This window comes from Symsagittifera roscoffensis, chromosome 9 (genome assembly GCF_963678635.1).
Source record: "Symsagittifera roscoffensis chromosome 9, txSymRosc1.1, whole genome shotgun sequence".
NCBI lineage: Eukaryota > Metazoa > Xenacoelomorpha > Acoela > Convolutidae > Symsagittifera > Symsagittifera roscoffensis.
Window position 1 is genome coordinate 21,202,471 of NC_087070.1, and position 20,435 is coordinate 21,222,905.

A 20,435-nucleotide genomic window follows, 5' to 3' on the forward strand; every position below is an offset into this window, starting at 1 on the left:
CCAGTCGTCCAGCTGTCTCTATCAGTTTCCTCACTGTCTGTTCTACGACGGGGTCACCCAAGGTGTCACTAGGATCCGGGATCGTTACTCGATTTGTCGTCTCTGCTGGAGGTCGTGTCTCCGTTGTTTGACTCATTTCTCGAGGCGTCAAGAGCTCCATCGGGGACTGCCCACGAGGAATATCCCTTGCAGGTATCACTTTCTCCACGGCCGTTGTCAACGCTACCTGCTCCGATCGCTCTTTGTATTCCTGCCTTAAGCGTTCGATCTCTTGACCCTGCTTTTTGTTGCAGTCTTCAAACAACTTTCTCCACATGTCCCGATCTTCCTCCATCTGGAGCATGCTTCTGGTCATCTCGTCCAGCTCCTTCTTCGTACTTCTCAGCTGATCGTTCATCTCGTCCAGATCTTGTATGGTTTTGCGTTACTTTTGCCCTTTTTGGTGGCACAGCTGCTCTCAGTGGTGAACCAGACGAGGTCGCCTCGCTGTTCATCTCCCGATGCATTCTCGTCAGCCCAGGTTTAGGCTTAGAGGGCATTGGCATCTCACCTGGTTGGTAAGTCCTAGAACTTCCCAATCCAGGCTCATTCGCCAAGTCACTCCCTGAGAGAGCCCCGTTTCTCCACCTCATCACTCTCATGTTCGGGCGGTCTAGTACTCCTCTTTCTCCATATGCTGCCATCAACAGGACTTCCGTGGGGCGGTCCCCACGGTTGTCGTGCCCCAAGATGTTGATCAGGGCGGTCAGCAACATGACCACCTCTGGGTCCTCCAGAGCGAAGTCTCGTTCGATCAGCCGACGATAGATCGCATCTACCATCGGTCCTACATATGCCTCTGCCAGGTCCATCAATTCATCCAGGTTAAAGTCGTCCATTCTATTCTTTTCAAGTTTGATTTGATTCGATTCTTTGACTCAAGTGAGTAATTTAAATGATCGATCAGGATCTAGAAAAGAAATCACGAATGTCACACTTGTCAGTTTCACCTTAACATATATCGTTAAAATTTGCTTAAAACAGTTCAAATAAAAAGATATTTATCCTAAAATTTAATAAAATCAATTGGTTTCTAAAATTTTGGAATTCGACCTAAGATTGGACAGTCCAAACTTTGGATCTATTCCCAAGATCGTCATTCAGTTGTTCATGGTCACTAACCCCTACTTACCCATGATCTTAATAACCTAACACATAACATAACATAACACACATATCACATGTTACACACAACTTAATCTTTGGCCTAACACTCTTTCGCACTTCACTCAGCCTATACTTAAGTAATATTTCTTATGTAGATATACTTGTATGTTTGTATCAGAGAATATCACGTTTACAAGCGCGTACAATTCCCGAGGATGCAGTCTTCCTCTGTTTGGATCGTACACTGGAAGCGAGAGCTCCTTCACGTCCATTTCCACAAGGAAGTCCCTCAGCCTCGTCAAAGACAAGACTAGGTTTTCTGGATCCACGTGCTGCTTCTCTGTCGCCCTCGTTACCAAGAAGCATAAGTACTTTCCCGGTATCTGCGACACCGCCGGAGGTAAGGCTGCTACGCCCCCTAACCCTGGTCTTTGCTTCCAAAGGAATTCCACGTTTTTGTATTCTCTCTTAAAATCTGCCGCTAACGCTGTCCTAAAACTCATGTCTGCGGTGATTGCTATCGAACATGTTCTGTTTGTGAGTATGAAATCACTGTCTGTTAGTATTATGTTACTAGAATATTCATTCGGTAAATTAAAATATGACTCAACTACCCTGCCTATGCCAGGTTTCTTAGGTTCTTCGCCTGTTTCTGCTTCTAAGTCTCCTGTTTCTCTTGCTATTCTCAACTTTTTTATTATCAGGTTTTCAGTGTGGGTAAATCCTACCCCCACTCCCCGGACAAAAACATCCATCGGCGTCCCCGTCGATCGCATACCGGATATCAAGTCAAGGTTAGTAGCTGGAATGAGAAGTTGTCCTTCCTGGGCAGCCCAGGAAGAATCATCTCGTTCGGTCTTATTGTATTTCGCGCTTTCGCGATCTACGTCTTGAATCGTAACGCTGGTCTCTTTAGGGTCTGATGTCATTTCGTTCAGCCACTCTAAGACACGCAGGTTCGTCAGGTCTTGTTCATCTGACTGCTGTTGCTCATCGTCGAATTCTACCTCGGGTTTCGACCAGTCGTCAACCCACTCATCGTTGTGATCATCGACTATGTCAATGTCTTGTGACACGGTTATTTCCTCTAAACCCACTACTTCCTCCACTATTCTCTTCAGATCTATCCTATCCACTACAAAGTCGTCACCGTAAGGATTGTATTTCTTTCTTGGTCTCGTCCCGTCCTTCTGACGAGTCTGCATCGTGAACGGAAGATCTGGTTCCAAGTTCTTGGGAACCTCTATCTGTTCGGGATTCTGCCAATCTTCCTCTGCGTAGGGTAAGGTTTCATCGTCCGCTTCGATCTGTTCGTTTGGATCCAGGTCCAATGGTGTATCCGTACCTTCCTCTACTACTTCGTTTCCATCGTTCTTCTCCCTGGTGCCTTTTTCATTGACCTCACAAGCAGGATCCATCATTAGATAATCCCCTTCTTCCATGTCTGCAGGTATACACCAGTCTTCTGTCGATGGATTGTGTGGCTTGATGTTCTCGTAGTGGGCGGCTCGGCCAGTACTCAGTCTATTAAAGCGTCCCTCCTGGTGCACCTCCGTAATCATGAAGGGTCCCCTCCATTTCTTTAGAAGTTTCTTTGTCCCTTTCGGTGGTATAACGTTCTGAAATACCCATACATAGTCTCCCACCGAGTAAGCTTTTGCGCCAGCTGCTTTCTTGTCGAATCTTTTCCTTTGCCTTGCCTGTGCTTGCTGAGTATTTCGTCTGCACAGATCGTTCAACTCCTGTTGACGTCTGATCACATCCCTTACGTAAACCTGTGGAGATGTTTTCTTTCCCTCATACTCTGGGTAGAAGAATGTCAAGGGTAAAGACTTCTCGTGTCCCGTCAGCATCATGTGTAGACTGACTCCAGTGGTGGAGTGTTGCGTGCTATTATAAGCTCCCATCACCTGTGGAAGGTATCTGTCCCAATCGGTCATGTACCTGGAACAATATACCCTCAGCATCGACACTAACGTCCTATTCTGTCTTTCCACTAGGCCATTCGTTTGAGGGTGGTATGTCGTGGAGTGAGCCTGAGCGACCTGTGAGCGTCTCATAAGCTCTTTCGTAAGCTCTCCTACGAAAGCTGTTCCATTATCCGATTGAAACGTCATTGGACAACCATGTCTTGCTATCCACGTGTTGATCAGGTGGTCTCATGTCTCTTCCGCCGAGGCTGTTATGCAGGGCACGGCCTCTGCATACTTCGTGAAGTGATCTATCATGACCAAGACTTGGTTATAACCGCTGTCTGTCATGCATATCTTCTGGTGATCTATCTGCACCACCTCGTTGAATTCAGACGACTCAATCGATTGTAAAGGAAATCGTAATTTCCTTGGATCCTTGACCTGTTGGCATGACAGGCAGGCTGTTACCCATTTCTCACATGCCTTTTTCATTCCAGGCCACTCAAAGCGCTTCAGGATCCTCTGATACACTTTGTCGATCCCTTGATGGCCCATCTGATCATGCGACCTGAATAATAGTTCTGTCTGATAGAGTTGCGGCAACACTATCGCGTTATATTTGTATAAGACCTTATCTTCTTCTCTTCTCCTGCAAGCCACGATCCCGTCCTTGTTCAGATATAATCTCCCCTCCTTCTGAATGAAGTATTGTCTCAGGATCCTATAGCTATCTTCTTCTAGGTCACCTTTGTCAGGTGCACCGTTTTCTATCCACCTTTTTAGGTTGCTTGTCATGCGATCATTTCTCTGCGCCCTTAGAAGGTCCGAGAGTCTCTATCTCGCCTTCAAGTACGTCTTCATGACTCTCATCTGACTATTCAGCTCGTTGGGCTGATGTGTGTCTTCTTCCATCTTAACGCACCAAATCTTCGCCAACGGTTGTGTTTCTTGCTGAAACGGCTGAAGATCAGTCCTGACTACCTCTTTCTGCGGCAACAGGCTTATCGAACGTTTCGAAACCGCTATCGTTTCTAAGTCATCCGCTGCGTTGTCAAAGACTCTTTCGCTTGGTATTAGGTAGCGATCACTGTCAGGATCCTGGTACACCTCTCTGTCCAGGTCTCTCGCCCGAGTTTCCACTAGTAGCGTGTGTATCGCCAGTTCTGACAGTTCGGATCCCGAACTCGAGTTCTTGTCTGAATAGGTGTCCATTCCTGAGTTTCGGGAAGCATCATCCGTCGAAGAGGTTGTGCTGGAGACTGCACGCTCCTCCAGATCATGTCTGTGCTTTCTTCGCATCCACCTGAACTCCCCGGACAAAACCTTGTTCTCTGGGTCCTGTCTCTCATCAGGAATTTCCTCGTTTATCTCAGACTCCCCGGACAAATTTCCTTGTCCCGGGTGTTGATCTTGTGATTGCTGGTTCTTCTCCTCATCCTTCTCCCCGGACATATAGTCTTGCGGCAGATTTTGTTCTACAACTTCACCCTCTTTATCCCGGTCCACAAAGGTGACGGTTTTCTTTCGCTTGCTGCTCCCCTGTTCTTTCCTTCCGTAAGAAGTACTTGTTAAAATCTCCTGGGGTATTGAGGATACTAGTTGCTGAACTATTGTCCTACAATCCCTTTCGTTCTCTTCGTGCTGTCGTCTGGACGGCATGATCTTCACCTTCTCACTGACTGTTAGCGATGCCACTGCTGCTGTCCACTCGGGGTCATCTCTGGTCACTTCTCTTTCTAACAATCCACCCAGCATCCGCATTACTTGTGGTGTGACTTGCACCGTTTTATCCAATAATGAGAGGCTGTTTATATTCATGCGAGAGAGTTCTTGCTGGACCAGGTTCGAGCGCAGCAACAAGTCCAAGGGGACCGGATCCTCCTTGGACAGGATCTTTATCTCGGCTGCTTTCTCTACAGGTAATTCAGGGTGCCCTCGAATTGGATGTCCTGATTTATCCAACCATCTCGTTAAGGGAAGCGTTTCATAAGTTTCTTTGTCCAGAAACGAGAATCCCTCCTTTATTTCCGCCTGATTGGCCTGCTTCTGCTCCAATCTTTCATAGAACTCAGTTTTCTTGCTGAGGCTGTCAGCATTCTGGTGTTTATCACGCATCCTATGTTCGATTATCATATGGTAGCCATCCAATCTTACTATCCATCTACCAATATAACTCTGATCCATCGAGTAGGTCTTCAACCAGGATAACGCTCTGTTGTCCACGCGTAACTTGAAGGGAGCGCTCCCCAAGTATGCACGGTACTTTTCCACGAAGGTGACTACTGCAAACATTTCTGCTTTCGGTGCGCCATATTTCATCTCTGTGTCACTCAAGACCTTGCTGCCGTATGCAATGGGACGGAGAACCGTTCTTCCGTTCCATTCTTGCTCTTGATGCAAGATTCCTGAGATGGCCACCACCGATGCGTCTGTGTCGAGAACATACATGCCCTTTTCTGTAGGCATGCCCAGCACTGGCGCTTCGCACAGTTCCCGCTTTATGTTCTCGAAAGCAACCTGTGCCTCATCGTTCCATTCGAATTTTTTCCCTTTGTTGCGCATCAGCTTCTGCATCGGGTACACCTTATCCGCATATCCTTTAATGAATTCACGTTAATAATTGGCAAACCCCAGGAAGCTCATTAGCTGTGTGTCCGTCCTCTGGTGATCTATCTGCACCACCTCGTTGAATTCAGACGACTCAATCGATTGTAAAGGAAATCGTAATTTCCTTGGATCCTTGACCTGTTGGCATGACAGGCAGGCTGTTACCCATTTCTCACATGCCTTTTTCATTCCAGGCCACTCAAAGCGCTTCAGGATCCTCTGATACACTTTGTCGATCCCTTGATGGCCCATCTGATCATGCGACCTGAATAATAGTTCTGTCTGATAGAGTTGCGGCAACACTATCGCGTTATATTTGTATAAGACCTTATCTTCTTCTCTTCTCCTGCAAGCCACGATCCCGTCCTTGTTCAGATATAATCTCCCCTCCTTCTGAATGAAGTATTGTCTCAGGATCCTATAGCTATCTTCTTCTAGGTCACCTTTGTCAGGTGCACCGTTTTCTATCCACCTTTTTAGGTTGCTTGTCATGCGATCATTTCTCTGCGCCCTTAGAAGGTCCGAGAGTCTCTATCTCGCCTTCAAGTACGTCTTCATGACTCTCATCTGACTATTCAGCTCGTTGGGCTGATGTGTGTCTTCTTCCATCTTAACGCACCAAATCTTCGCCAACGGTTGTGTTTCTTGCTGAAACGGCTGAAGATCAGTCCTGACTACCTCTTTCTGCGGCAACAGGCTTATCGAACGTTTCGAAACCGCTATCGTTTCTAAGTCATCCGCTGCGTTGTCAAAGACTCTTTCGCTTGGTATTAGGTAGCGATCACTGTCAGGATCCTGGTACACCTCTCTGTCCAGGTCTCTCGCCCGAGTTTCCACTAGTAGCGTGTGTATCGCCAGTTCTGACAGTTCGGATCCCGAACTCGAGTTCTTGTCTGAATAGGTGTCCATTCCTGAGTTTCGGGAAGCATCATCCGTCGAAGAGGTTGTGCTGGAGACTGCACGCTCCTCCAGATCATGTCTGTGCTTTCTTCGCATCCACCTGAACTCCCCGGACAAAACCTTGTTCTCTGGGTCCTGTCTCTCATCAGGAATTTCCTCGTTTATCTCAGACTCCCCGGACAAATTTCCTTGTCCCGGGTGTTGATCTTGTGATTGCTGGTTCTTCTCCTCATCCTTCTCCCCGGACATATAGTCTTGCGGCAGATTTTGTTCTACAACTTCACCCTCTTTATCCCGGTCCACAAAGGTGACGGTTTTCTTTCGCTTGCTGCTCCCCTGTTCTTTCCTTCCGTAAGAAGTACTTGTTAAAATCTCCTGGGGTATTGAGGATACTAGTTGCTGAACTATTGTCCTACAATCCCTTTCGTTCTCTTCGTGCTGTCGTCTGGACGGCATGATCTTCACCTTCTCACTGACTGTTAGCGATGCCACTGCTGCTGTCCACTCGGGGTCATCTCTGGTCACTTCTCTTTCTAACAATCCACCCAGCATCCGCATTACTTGTGGTGTGACTTGCACCGTTTTATCCAATAATGAGAGGCTGTTTATATTCATGCGAGAGAGTTCTTGCTGGACCAGGTTCAAGCGCAGCAACAAGTCCAAGGGGACCGGATCCTCCTTGGACAGGATCTTTATCTCGGCTGCTTTCTCTACAGGTAACTCAGGGTGCCCTCGAATTGGATGTCCTGATTTATCCAACCATCTCGTTAAGGGAAGCGTTTCATAAGTTTCTTTGTCCAGAAACGAGAATCCCTCCTTTATTTCCGCCTGATTGGCCTGCTTCTGCTCCAATCTTTCATAGAACTCAGTTTTCTTGCTGAGGCTGTCAGCATTCTGGTGTTTATCACGCATCCTATGTTCGATTATCATATGGTAGCCATCCAATCTTACTATCCATCTACCAATATAACTCTGATCCATCGAGTATGTCTTCAACCAGGATAACGCTCTGTTGTCCACGCGTAACTTGAAGGGAGCGCTCCCCAAGTATGCACGGTACTTTTCCACGAAGGTGACTACTGCAAATATTTCTGCTTTCGGTGCGCCATATTTCATCTCTGTGTCACTCAAGACCTTGCTGCCGTATGCAATGGGACGGAGAACCGTTCTTCCGTTCCATTCTTGCTCTTGATGCAAGATTCCTGAGATGGCCACCACCGATGCGTCTGTGTCGAGAACATACATGCCCTTTTCTGTAGGCATGCCCAGCACTGGCGCTTCGCACAGTTCCCGCTTTATGTTCTCGAAAGCAACCTGTGCCTCATCGTTCCATTCGAACTTTTTCCCTTTGTTGCGCATCAGCTTCTGCATCGGGTACACCTTATCCGCATATCCTTTAATGAATTCACGGTAATAATTGGCAAACCCCAGGAAGCTCATTAGCTGTGTGTCCGTCCTCGGAGCCTTCGATGTCAGCACAGCCTCTACTGCTTCCGGATCTGGCCTCACACCATGCCTGTCCACCATTCTTCCCAGGTACTTGATCGAATCCCCAAGGATTTCACATTTCGATGGTTTGCATTTCAAGCCTGCTCTTTTCATACATCCGAAGACCTCATCGAGCCGGTCAATGTGATCCTCCAGGGTCGGTGTCGCTATGACTACGTCATCCACGTAGCACATCAAGAGATTCCCGTACTTTTTGGTCACTCCTGTCAAAGCCTGAGCCATCAGCCTTTGAAAGGTTGCTGTTGCATTGCACAAGCCGAAGGGCATCCTCTTACACTGGTACAACCCCAATTCGCACGCGAAACCGGTTTTTTCCCTATCCTTTTTCCGCAAAGGAACCTGCCAGAAGGCAGAACCTAAGTCCAATGTGGTGAAGAACTTGGCATCACCAAGTTTAGATAGGCTCTCGTCTATTCGCGGTATCGGGTACGCATCTTTTATCGTTACCGCGTTCAAGTAACGAAAGTCGCAATAAAATCTAAGCTGCCCCCCTTTCTTTTTCGCCATTACTACTCCGCAAGCCCATGGCGATTTCGAGGGTTCTATCGTGTCGTATTCAAGCAACATTTCTATTTCCGCTCGGCACGCTTCCGATTTATGTGGCGTCATTCGCCTTGCGCCTTCCCTATGGGGAACGGCGCCCTCTTCTAGTTCGATTTCGTGTTCGACGAAGTTACAGCAACCGATGTCCGCCTTATGTTTTGAAAATACCTCGGCGTTCCGATTTAGGTGGTCCCGCAATTTTTCAAAATCTCCCTCACATATTTTCCCTTTTAAATGTTCTATTTATGGCAAAACCGGTTTGTCAGAGTCTAGTTCATATGACGAGGGGCGTTCCGGAAAATTCGAGCAGCTTGATAAGCCGTCGTCCGTTTCGGATTTCATTGAAAACAATTTATGAATAGATTTTAATTCATTAATTCTCTTTAAAATTTTATCTTTATTTGCATGATAAGGACAGTCTTCCACACTATATTTCTTCAAGTTTTGTGTCTCCTCATAGTCGGTCCTCATCGGCAAAGCGTAGCCAAGCTTCTTTCCACGCTGGACTGAAACCGTGGTGACCAGTGTGTTCAACAACACACTGACACACAGTCCGTTTCGCGTTACCGAGAAGCTCCGGCCTAAAATCACCGAACTCTGACTATTTGGATTCGGTACCAAGCAAACCTGTTTACAATCACTCAACGAATTTAAATTTCTCATTCTAAAAATTGCTACTACAGCTTGTCCTGGTTGTAATTTTACTTTTCTATCCAAAAAAATTGGTACCTTGCTTTCGTCTGTTATTATCCTATTAATTGGTCTCTTAACATACTTTCGGTCCGGGTTTCTAATCCGTATCAGACCGTTGTTCAAGTCAATCATCACGTCAAAATTCCTGACAAAATCTCTGCCCAAGATGAATTGGTCGGCATCGTCCAGATTCTCTACCACCAGGAAGCTCATCCAAAGATCCCGTCCTCCCATGTGGAGGACCGTTATTGGTGTTCTTCCGGCTACGTAGATAGCCCCTCGATTGGCTGCGGCCAGTCGGAGATTCGTTGGAATTAGATCTTCCCGCGTGAAGCCCATTCTTTCCCAAGTTTTTATCGGCATCACACTCACTACCGCTCCTGTGTCCAGAAGCCCTGTGACTCCGATTTTTGTTCCGTTGGTGTCGAGCAGATGTGCTGTCACATCTGCTTCATATCCAATGTGTACTGCGTCTTGTTCCATCATGGCGTCATGGCCTATCCTGCGGACCTTGATTTCCTCTTCTCCCAAATAGATCTGCCCTATTTGGTCATCATCCGTTGTTACATAAGTCCTGGTGTAGATACTGATCCCATCCACGTTCAGCATCACTTGATACGGCCCATAGACTTCTAGGTAGCGTCCATGAAGTTTCTTCGTGCGAGGGCCACCCGTCGTTAGTAGTGCCCTCACAGCCCTCGACTCGGTGCGTGGCTCCATCTGCCTCAGATAGTCTGCATATGTGTCCAAATGCATCAAAGTGAACTCAGACGGCTCACTCAGATTTCTGATTACCTGATGCCCTGCCACCAAGATTATCGACTGTATTTTACTTCCTTGCGGTGCCATACCGAACCTCTGACCAGAGATAACATTAAGTTTCATACTCAAGCTGCTTGGTGCTTTTGCCTCTTCAACTTCCGTTGCTTCGAAGGCGTTCAATTGCTCCTGTAATTTTTCATTCTCCAGTTCGAGTTTCACCTTTTGTTCAATCTCTTTTGTCACTAGTTCCTGTTGTACTCTATTTATAGCATCCCTCGCAGCTGCCCTATAATCAATTTTGAAGTCATCGGCCGCAGTTGCTGGTTCCGGTTCACGTGCTTCCTTTGTTACCGCTTGCATCTTCTTTGCTACCAGCTCTTGAGGTTTATCCTTTCTGCGTGCCTCCGCTTCACTCAAAAGTCGAGCCTTGCTGGCTTTCACTCCTGACAAAGCTTCTTCATGTCTTGGATGCTTGATGTCTGCCACTGCATCCCAGAATTGCGGACAATCTGATTTAAAATGAACTTCCAAGTTACAAAAGAAACACCTCGGGCCGAATTTCGCAATTACTCCTCTCATGAAATCCTCATGGTCCAACTCTGACGCATCTTCGTCCTCGAGGCTAAAGCCTATTGCTTTCATGCCTTGTTTGTAAGCTGGGCATGCTGACACATGATGGTCTGTTGAACTGCAATTAGCACAAGAACTTCTCTTGTCCATATCATCCCTCGGTTTGTACCAATTGTTCCCTTGGTTTGCTGGTCCGTTGTTAAAATTTCCATAATTGTTCTTGTAATATCCAGATCTCGAAGGAGGTTTCAACAAAAGATACTCTTTTGATTTGAGCCTCAACTCCTCTGGTGTTGGCGCATTAGTTGATAGTGGTGTGTAATGCGTTGCTAGCATCGTACGAAGTTCATCATTTTTCACACCATCGATGAATTTTGAGGCTACGGCCAGGTTCATCCTTCGGTTTGACTCATCCGGTTGGCTGCGTCTTCTCAGCATTTCCAAATCATCGAGAAACTTGTCTATTGTTTCATCTTCTCGTTGCCTCCGTTTCTCGAAGCGCATCATCGCCTGGTGCCCCTGCACCCCTGATCCGAAACGGTTTAACAAGATTTCGAAGATTTTCTCAGCAGTGTCACGTTGATACTGTTTCTTGGCCATGACACAGTTCAGGGCTGTCCCTCCTAAGTTGCTGGTGAGCGCGCTGCATTCCTGTCTCTCCGACAAGTCCTCTTCCTCGAAATGCAGCTTCATTACCTCTATCCAGGTATCAATACAGCCATCAGATTCGTCTTTGTAGCATCTTGGCTTCTTAAAGACTCTTCTGGACTTCTCACTGCGTTCATTGGTTCTAGATAACCTGGTCAGGAATGTCTCCAAAGACCTGTTCAGGGGTTCAAATGCTGTGGCCATTGCCGTAGCATCCCTTGAGTGTCCCGCTTGAGTGTCCTCACACCTTGTCGAAGGCTCTGTGTGCGGTGCATCCCTGCAATCCGAATCACCATGAGCGTTTCCCGCTTGACCTGCATGACTCCTCTTCGGGCTTGCATGCCCCCTGTTGCCGGAATCACTTCTCCCAGTCGCATGTGTGCCTTGCGTTGGTCGTTCGTCAGAGGTCTGTCTGATCCCCGTTGAATTTGCTCTACTGTTCGGGCCCCATGCTGTATTACCCCTTGTGGCATAGCCTGATGAACTGCCCCTGCCTCTAGTGGATCCATATGTCTTCCTCCTTTGATGTTCATTGAAGTTCACCCTCGGTTCCCTGCTGGGACCTCCCGAGTTCGGCTCTCCTTCTTTTGGTCCACTCTTGCTGCTTAGTAGCCCGTCCAACCTATCCATGATAGCCTGAGTTCGCCTCTCCATCATCGCGTCTATCTTTGTGTCAAGAGACCCAAGAGACTGCTCTTGCTGAATTCTTAACTTCTCCATGTCGGCTCTTAAGCGTAACTCCCTCTGTTCCGCCTCTCTTGTCATTCGCGACAAGTTCCTCGTCATATGTTCGTCCGTTCTTTCTTTCAAGCGTTTTTCGCTTCTGCCAACTTCTTGTCTGTTGCGGTTTATCTCTTCCCGCAGACTTTCTCTTTCAATGTGAACTGCTCTTTCTAGTTCACTCATCCTTATCGACATCTGTTCATTTTGTTCTCCTAAACTGCCCACTATGTTGTTTAAGGCCCCCTCTAGTGCTGCCCCGTTATCCACGAGTGGCGTCACTGGTGGCGGTGTAACCCTGTCGGTCACAGGTAACTTCGTGCTTGTCGAGATCCGGGCCTTGACTCTCTGCTTCAACGTCTTTTCATTATTTATTTCAGGATCCATTAACGCATTGCCGAGCCCTCTGGTTCTACTCTCTTCAGGTTGTGGCTCCAAACTTGTCCTAATCGCGAAGTCCTTTGACTGGCCCGGTGTGTTTGCCTCCATGCTTATCGTTGTCCATGGTTCCAGTCTCTCTTCCGACGTGTGCCTCACTCTCCTGGATCGAACTATTGAGGCTGACTTGAGATCCAAAGTCCCCTTGCTCTTCTTCATCTTCCTCATCCTCCTGGGACTCACCATCGTTTCCTGCTCCTCCTCCCATGCTGAATGGAAAGATGTTTCCAAAGGTGTTCTTCATTCTTTCTGAGAACGATGATGACGTTGTTTGCTTCCCAGTTCCGCTTGCCATCATAGTGTTGTCTGTCGGAGATCTTCTAGTTGCCGCTACTTCAGTTGAGATGTCGGACAGTTCCGACATCTCTTCCCGATCCAATAACCCGGTGGAAGTGGCAAAATCGTGGCCTTGTTCTACCGGAGTAGATTCACTCGCCAGCCTTCTGCCTCTCCCTTCCAGTCCATTTACTTCCTGGTTGTCGTTCATGGTATGGTCCGTATTGACATCCACTTCTAACAGTTCTCTTCGCTCTTCTGAGGTCTTCTGACTTCTCGTTTCAACCATTCTGCCTGAAACCGTCTCCTCTTTATCGGACCGGGATCGCTTGATCCAATCCACAAAAGGATCGGTCATCGTTTTTCTTTGCTTTTCAGGTATGAATTTCCTAGAGCTATTACCTCGTTTTGGTATCCTTGACTCGTCTAGATTCATTTTCTATTTGTCACTTTTTAATGCCTATACTTAACTCGATTGCTAGAGACTTTATAGTTTTATTAACAATAATAATGACACAACACAATAAATTCCACAAGATTCTATTAAATAGTGACCAAGAATCCCTGTATGTTGTCAGAGTACAGTTTGTATAAAATTTATTCACACTAACCGATTATCGGTCCAAAGATTTTGAAATTAGCACAATATGATGTTATCAGTCAATTTAAAAGATAGTGTACTCACTACCCAATCAAGCACAGTTTATGTTGATTTAAAATCAAAAACAAATAATTTATTTTGACACAATATGAATGTATTATATAAAAAAACGTATGTGTCTTGTACTCTTGGTCGGTCGCAGTACAATAGTCGAACCTGTCTTTTAAAGAAAAAGTTTTCCCTGCTCGGTGCTGCACCAAACAGACAAAACTTTGAAGGCAGTAATTTTCTCAAGTGGGCGTCTATTGCACCCACCGAGTACTGTGTTACCTATCTGCCTTCGGACTGCCCGAGCTAGACCTACTAAAATCCTCAGGGCAGTCACTCTTCCCAAAAACGTATTATGTTTCAATCCACACCAATGAATCACGCTCTTTTTAATTTAGACTTAGTGTTGCGAATATCCGAGTTCGGACCTTTTCTGTATTAATCTGGTTCTTATTGGAAGGCAAGTTACCAGTGCAGTCACTGATACCTAGCCTGTGTGCTAATAACCTAATACCTCTCACTTTTTAGTCTTTCTTTCGTCTACCTAAGTCCTTAATAAAACAATACCCCTCCGGATTGGCACAAATAGGTCCCTTCCGGATTGATAGAATCTAGACCCCTCCGGATTTGGACCCCTCTGAGTTGGTTACTATAAGACCCCTCCGGATTCGGACCCCTCCGAATTAGCAACTATAAGACCCCTCTGGATTCGGACCCCTCCGGATTCGGACCCCTCCTAACTTGAAAATGTTTGACCCCTCCGGATTGGGAGCCCTCCGGTTTTGTAAAAAATAGCTTTTCGGAGATTTCCTTTTTTCAACCTATACCCCTCCTGATACGTTCTCCGATGGAATTATGCTCTTTCAATTAACTGGGAAGGGTATGTGCTACCTTCCTAGACCCTTCCGGATTGAAGTTAAGCTTCTTATTTGACAATTCACGCTAACGGTGAAGGGTCTTATCGCTGGCCTAACTTCGGCTCGATTAAATTTTTGCTGTGCCTTTAGCCCTCCCTTTTGGTCTAGACTGGCCTAAAGTTACTTTATTCAACCGCTATTACCTTTTGGTAGGGGTCTAAGGGTTTTTCAGAAAAATTTATAAAACGTGAAGGGTGTACCCCTCCGGATTTCCGGAAAAAACAATCTCAAAAAATTTTCACGCTTACTTTTCCAAAAAATTTCTGACCCTATCAGTAAGCTCAGCTAATTTTTGATCTATTGGTACCAAGATCAACTCAATATGCTCAGTAGTTCCAAAGTTATTAACTAAAACGTCTTTCTTGCAAACTCAAAAAATTTCTCGCTTATAGGCTCCACCTAACTTTTTCCGCAATTCTGGTCCTTTCGACCTAAAAATTATTGATCCGAGCTCAAAAGGTCTGTACTCTTCTCGTTCAATGCAAAAGACCCGATCTAAAACGCTTTTGTAGAAAAAATTTGCGAAAAACTATGCTACCTGGACCCCTCCGGATTGATGAATCCACCAAATCAAACACGTTATGTTCGATTTCTCTGCAACCCGGAAGGCTTTCGGGTAGCGGGTTTTAAAACTTGTAGATTCACTAGTGGACGTTGTCCGAACAACTATTTTTACTGTCGTAACTCAAAAATTTCAAACAATTTTCTAAATTTATAGTGTTCCGTTTTCTCAAAAATCACGAAAATTCGGTTTTTGGTTCCAAAATTGTTCCAACCACTTCCGAACTAAACTTAACCGGTTCTATCTATTATGGTAGTGCAGTTACGATGTAACACACTAACTTAGCGCTTTTTTCCGTTTCAAAAAATATCGAAATCTCAAAAATCGCGACTTGTGGGGGGTCAAAATATCGCTATTTTGACCCTAAAAACCGGTCTGTTTTCGTTGTTTTTCACTGAAAAACGATATAAGACTATTAATATAGGCTAAATAAATAATGATATTAGTAATACTATACCCCTCCGGGTTTCCTCAATATCCGAATTAAGGTGCTTAACTCGGATATTCGCAGTTCGGTGAAGGGTCACTACAGTGCAGCACTGTCGAGCCCCCCACAGATTACTATCTTACTTTTTGTACCAAAAGGGATACAAAATTTGTTAACGATACCCAACAGTCGATTGTTGTTGTCGTTGAGCCCCTTCTTGTTGCTCCTTGTACTGCTTGCCGGATCGGTCTTCACCCAAGACCCTTCCGAATTGAGCGCAAATCAGCTGACCCTTCCGGATTGAGCGCAATTTATCATTAACGTGCTTAAATGCTCAAATAACCCTACAGTACAAGCCTCACAAACGGGCTACAAAACTGATCGTAACGATCCTGACTGATATAAATGCCTGTAACAACAATATATCTATCAACAACAAACGGGGGGGTTGGATCACATCTTGTCTGGGGGGATGATTTCTACTGATTTTTTACTTTTTTACTGTTTTTGGTTTTTTCGGTTATTTTTTATGTTTTTTGTTTTTCTTGGGTACTATACTACTTTTTGTTTGGTTTTACTTATATCTTTAAGTGTTTTTTGGTCACAAACCACTCAGGGGATGAGGGGTTCGCGATTCCCCCCACCCTTCCTGGTTCGTGAATTTTCGGTCTTAATTAGGTTAAAAAACTATTCACGGTAATCCGGAAGGCTTCCGCGTTCCGAACTACCCTTCCGCCCCGGCGGTTTAGGCCTATTAAGGGCGTTAATGTGAGCATCCGCTCGGCGCGGAGTGCTCGTCAACGGTTCTGCCGGTCATGATGTTAAAAAGAATAACACCCAGGAGCGCCATAAAAACATGTATGTAACATTCGCCCGGAAGATACATATCGACGAATAACAAAACTAAGTCTTAAGACGACTGGCTAGCGCCTAAACAGAGCTTTGTATGCTTTTCACCGTCTCTACCAAGCCAGTACTTTTCGGTGGTCTTTCCAACATCGGGTCGACAAAAACGTTACTGTTCTCCGGCTTCGACCAGAACGCTCAAATTAACTTAATTACATGCAAATAGTGAGCTCATGGCTGGGTCTCAGTATCCCCAGACCACGAGGTCACTCCTAAAAACAGGGCTACTACTTATTATATGACTATTGTTTTTGTTCAGTAGATAAAAATCATCATCTCCATCGAAGATGGATCAACCCTTTCCCCCAACTCCTAGCACCTCATCCTTGTCAAAACTAATCCAAATATCAATTAAATTCAAGTCAGGACATGACAGGATGCTAAAAGTTCACACGAGTCAATAAAAGTTTTCCGTCCCGAGACCCTTCCGGATTCTTGAATCCGGTGAATGAAGCCCGTTGATCTCGATTTCTTCCCAATCCGGAAGGCTGATTTCTTACCCTTCACCGTTGTTCGCAACGGCCTTGCAACTATTGTAGCAGCACAATAGTTGCAACTCGGAACGTTTTCTGCAATCTGCTGCTGTTTTTCTTATCACGATTGTCGTTGCTATCGTCAGCGCAACTAATGTTGTTGTGTTTCTTCTCTCGTTTCTTGTTAAAATGGCCGTTTCAGCATTTCTCAGAAATGTGACGTCATCATTCGAATTTTTGAAATTTTAAAATACTAGAATATTCCAGCCCTCACCGTTTGGCTAAACGTTCCAATAACGCCCTTAGTTCTTAAAAACCACCAATCCGGAAGGCTTACTGCTAAAATTCCGAATTCTGCAGAGATTGCATTTTGGCCATTCTGGTCGAATGTCACATTCGGTAGATGTCAGAACCGTGTTTTTGACATATAGACTTGAGGGATGTTTATATGAGTTGGCCAGCGCATGATGTAGCGCCCGATAAAAGATTTCTACATTTTTTAGAGCAAGATCTCTTTCGAGCGAGTTGAAGGCAATTTCTGCATCAATTAGTAGTGTGGCGTCCGGCTCCGGTTTCTCAAACTCGTTCCTCAAGCCGTGGATAGCATATTCGATTTCACACTTCTGGTCTAAGCAGAGTTGGAAATTTTTCCGAGATTTGTAAGGTCTGATTTATTACATTGGGTGATTGTTTTGCCAATTATTCTTCTCAGAACTTCGCCTATACCAATGGGCTGTTCCCTGGATTTTTGTCCACAGGTATCAGGCGACACGAGTTGTACGCCGTTAGGTTTTAATGGGGGAGAACTTTAGTTGCCATTGTAAATGATATTTTAGCAATTGTTTTAGCAAAGTTCAATGGATGTCTGGTTGAAGTGAGTTAATGTCCTTCTCCATTCGCACGCATCTAGACCTGAGGTACCGTGGTTGATTTTCAAACTGTCTTGGCGTTTATTTGTTCAAATATAGAGGGGTTGTATGGCATTGTGTCTTCGCTTACTTCAGTTATATAGTTAGTGTTCGCTGTTTTGGCTTGAGGGTGTTTTTCTTTCAGGATACTGAGGACTGTTTTCCTTCAATCACTTCGTTTATGGGAAGTACTCCTTTTGTTTTTTTGTCTGAAAGGCAGCCAAATGGCAGCAGATTTTTTGCCTGTACTCATTAGTTTATCGAATTGCTTAATTTCCTCGTTTACTTCGGACTTCTTCGTTTTTGGATGTCTAATTTGGAGAGTTTTTGCTTCAATGAAAAGTTCGTCTAATAGGCCTTGCTTCCATAAAATTATGCGGCGGCTTAGTGTTTTAGAAATTGATCCGTTTGTTTTTGATTTAGTTTTGGGTAGCAGCAGATGTGGGAGAATTATTGCTGCTTTCATTGCGACGTTAAAATTTTGTGTTTCTTCTACTAATGACAACAGCTGCTGGTTCAGTAACTCTATGAATTGGAAACCGGACTTGTTCTTGCTTAGAATTATGAAGCGCGGATTCCAGCTAACGATATTTTTATATATGTCGTTTATTTTAATTTCAAGTTCTTGGTCGATAAGTTTCCAGGGGTCAAAGTGGGCTGCAGTGATTGCTGGGGCGATGGAAAGGATTGTGTTGCGTTGGGCAGTACGTTTGTTTCAGGTGTTGATGTTGATGTTATTTTTTGAGCTGTGATGGGTGCTGGGGTGCTTGTTGGTTTTTGAGTTGTGATGGTCGCTGTGCTTGTTGGTCTGTTGGTAGAGTTGGGCTCTTTTGCAAAATTCTCGGGGTTGCATTGTATGCAGGAGAACCCATCATAGTAAAATTTGCTGCTCTGTAGTCCGCTACATGAGACATGGATGTAAGCTTTGCAAATGACACACCATATGCCTCCTTTTTGGAGGTGGTGTTTGCAAACATGGCAATGCGTTTGATCGGCCATAATTTGGCAGCGAGGAGGGTAAAATTATGGTGAATATACACTAGCTGAGCGAGCAAAAAACTGAAGACTTTGTTGCCATAAAATACCATCTTTACAAAACATACCAGCACTAAAATTAACGTTTAGATTGGGGAAAACAATTCGAATTCTTGAGTGGTAAAATGTTTTAATACGGCGAAACAAAGAATTATTTAGAGCACCAAGTTTTCTGTTTGTGAAGTGATTATTTGCAGAGAGCATGGGTTTGTGGATAATTAGCAGATTTGGGTTAAACTTATGAATTATCAATTTTAATAAAAATTTCCAATCTTTAGCAAAGTCTGAAACTGTAGATGAGTTATCATTAAATCCGGCTACTATAGTAACACAATTTAGTTTCTGCGAGGGGTAGCGCGAGACAGTAGCGGAAAGGTCGACTAGCTTTGCACCTCTGTACGAGTGAACCGTGGCTCCGACATCTTTGGGGCTGCAGTACATGGCCCTGAGGTTCCTATTCCTAGAGTTTCCTACTCCATTTGGGTAGCCACTTTGGCCTGTACTTCGGCACGGACAATCACTAAACAGGGTACAAAACAAGCAAAACAAGAGAAAGAATCGATTGTAAAATGAATTGTAGAGAAATTGATTTAAGAAACAAATATGAAAAAAGAATTGAAAGCGAATACAACCTATTTTTTTGACGGGTGGAGGTTCCGGCGGGGATGTCCGGATAGAGGGGGAGTATCGCTGCTTGATGAGCTTGTCTCTAAAATCCCGTACTGGGCCTTCTTCTTACAAGCGTACCATTATGAGCGTATCAGATTACATGAAACTATTTAATAAGTTTATCACAACAATTACGCTAATTGCTAGTTTCTGGATGGTTTTTGTAGAGCCTGGTGCTGCTCCTCCGATACACGCAAAAATTAGTGGAACAAAGCTGCTGCGTTCCACATCCAAATTTCTTTGTTGGTATTTTAATTTTTTGACACTCTCATGATATTTGTGGGCGTCATTTTGCGGCAGGATTTAGCATGGGGCTTTAAAATTTTTACATCGAAAAGGTTCGGCTGAATCGGCTTCCCCAGAGTTCATTTGCCCTGATGTCAAGTCGAGCGTCATCTTCAGAAGTGGTTGTTTTGTTGTGAAAGCTTTCGCCTTCCAACGATTGATGTTTCGGCTCTATTTCAACATCATGGCAAACTTCGTCCAGGAGTGTCGCTCGCAAAAGTATCGCTAATTTCATTATGTCTTAGGTGAGTGTATCCACCTTTAGGACAGTAAAGAGAATGGGTCAGTGTGAACGGTTGTCCACATGGGCATGTATGGTGGTTCCCATCGTTTGGTGGTTCCCATCCATATCTCAGATGTAATCCATCTTTAAACTCTGATTTGTTGAGGGAAAAATGGTATCTTTTTGAGGTTAGCACGCTTAGCCAACTTGATGCTCCTTTCTGTGACGCTAGATTTATAGTCTGTTTTTATTCGGATGAGCAATTTTCCATAATTTAAGCCTTTTTTTTAGAGTGTGATGTTCTGTCTCTCAGTTTTGATGTTTCTGTTTATCAGAGTTTGTTCCGCTTCAGCTATTTCTGAATCACTGTTTTCTAAGGGATCACAAATGGCTTGTGACCACTCATAATTTCTGGAAAATTCCGTGTTACTGAGGAGGTCTAATCCTTGCATTTTTAGTGGTAGTGCAAAAAGATTGCGATCTTCATCGGTTATATGGTTTTTACCAGTAAAACTAGGAAGTAGCTGATGTCATACATTTTTCTCAGTTTCATCCATTTTCTTAAATGCTTTCGGAGTCGTTCTGGCTAGAAAGCTTAATATATTTTAACCTCCTTTTGTGTAGCAGGAGTACGCATGTCTTAGCTATTTTGGAAA

At 44.8% G+C, this 20,435-nt stretch overlaps 1 protein-coding gene across 1 annotated transcript in view; it reads right to left on the reverse strand.

The window, feature by feature from the left end:
- The window catches only part of LOC134854609 (ubiquitin conjugation factor E4 A-like), a 214,089-nt gene extending 194,691 nt beyond the window's left edge, over positions 1-19,398 (reverse strand). The window contains exon 1 of the mRNA XM_063870946.1: positions 19,378-19,398. The gene's annotated coding sequence lies outside the window, so the exon portion shown is untranslated. The remainder of the gene's footprint in view (positions 1-19,377) is intronic.
- Between the last annotated feature and the right edge of the window lie 1,037 nt (positions 19,399-20,435).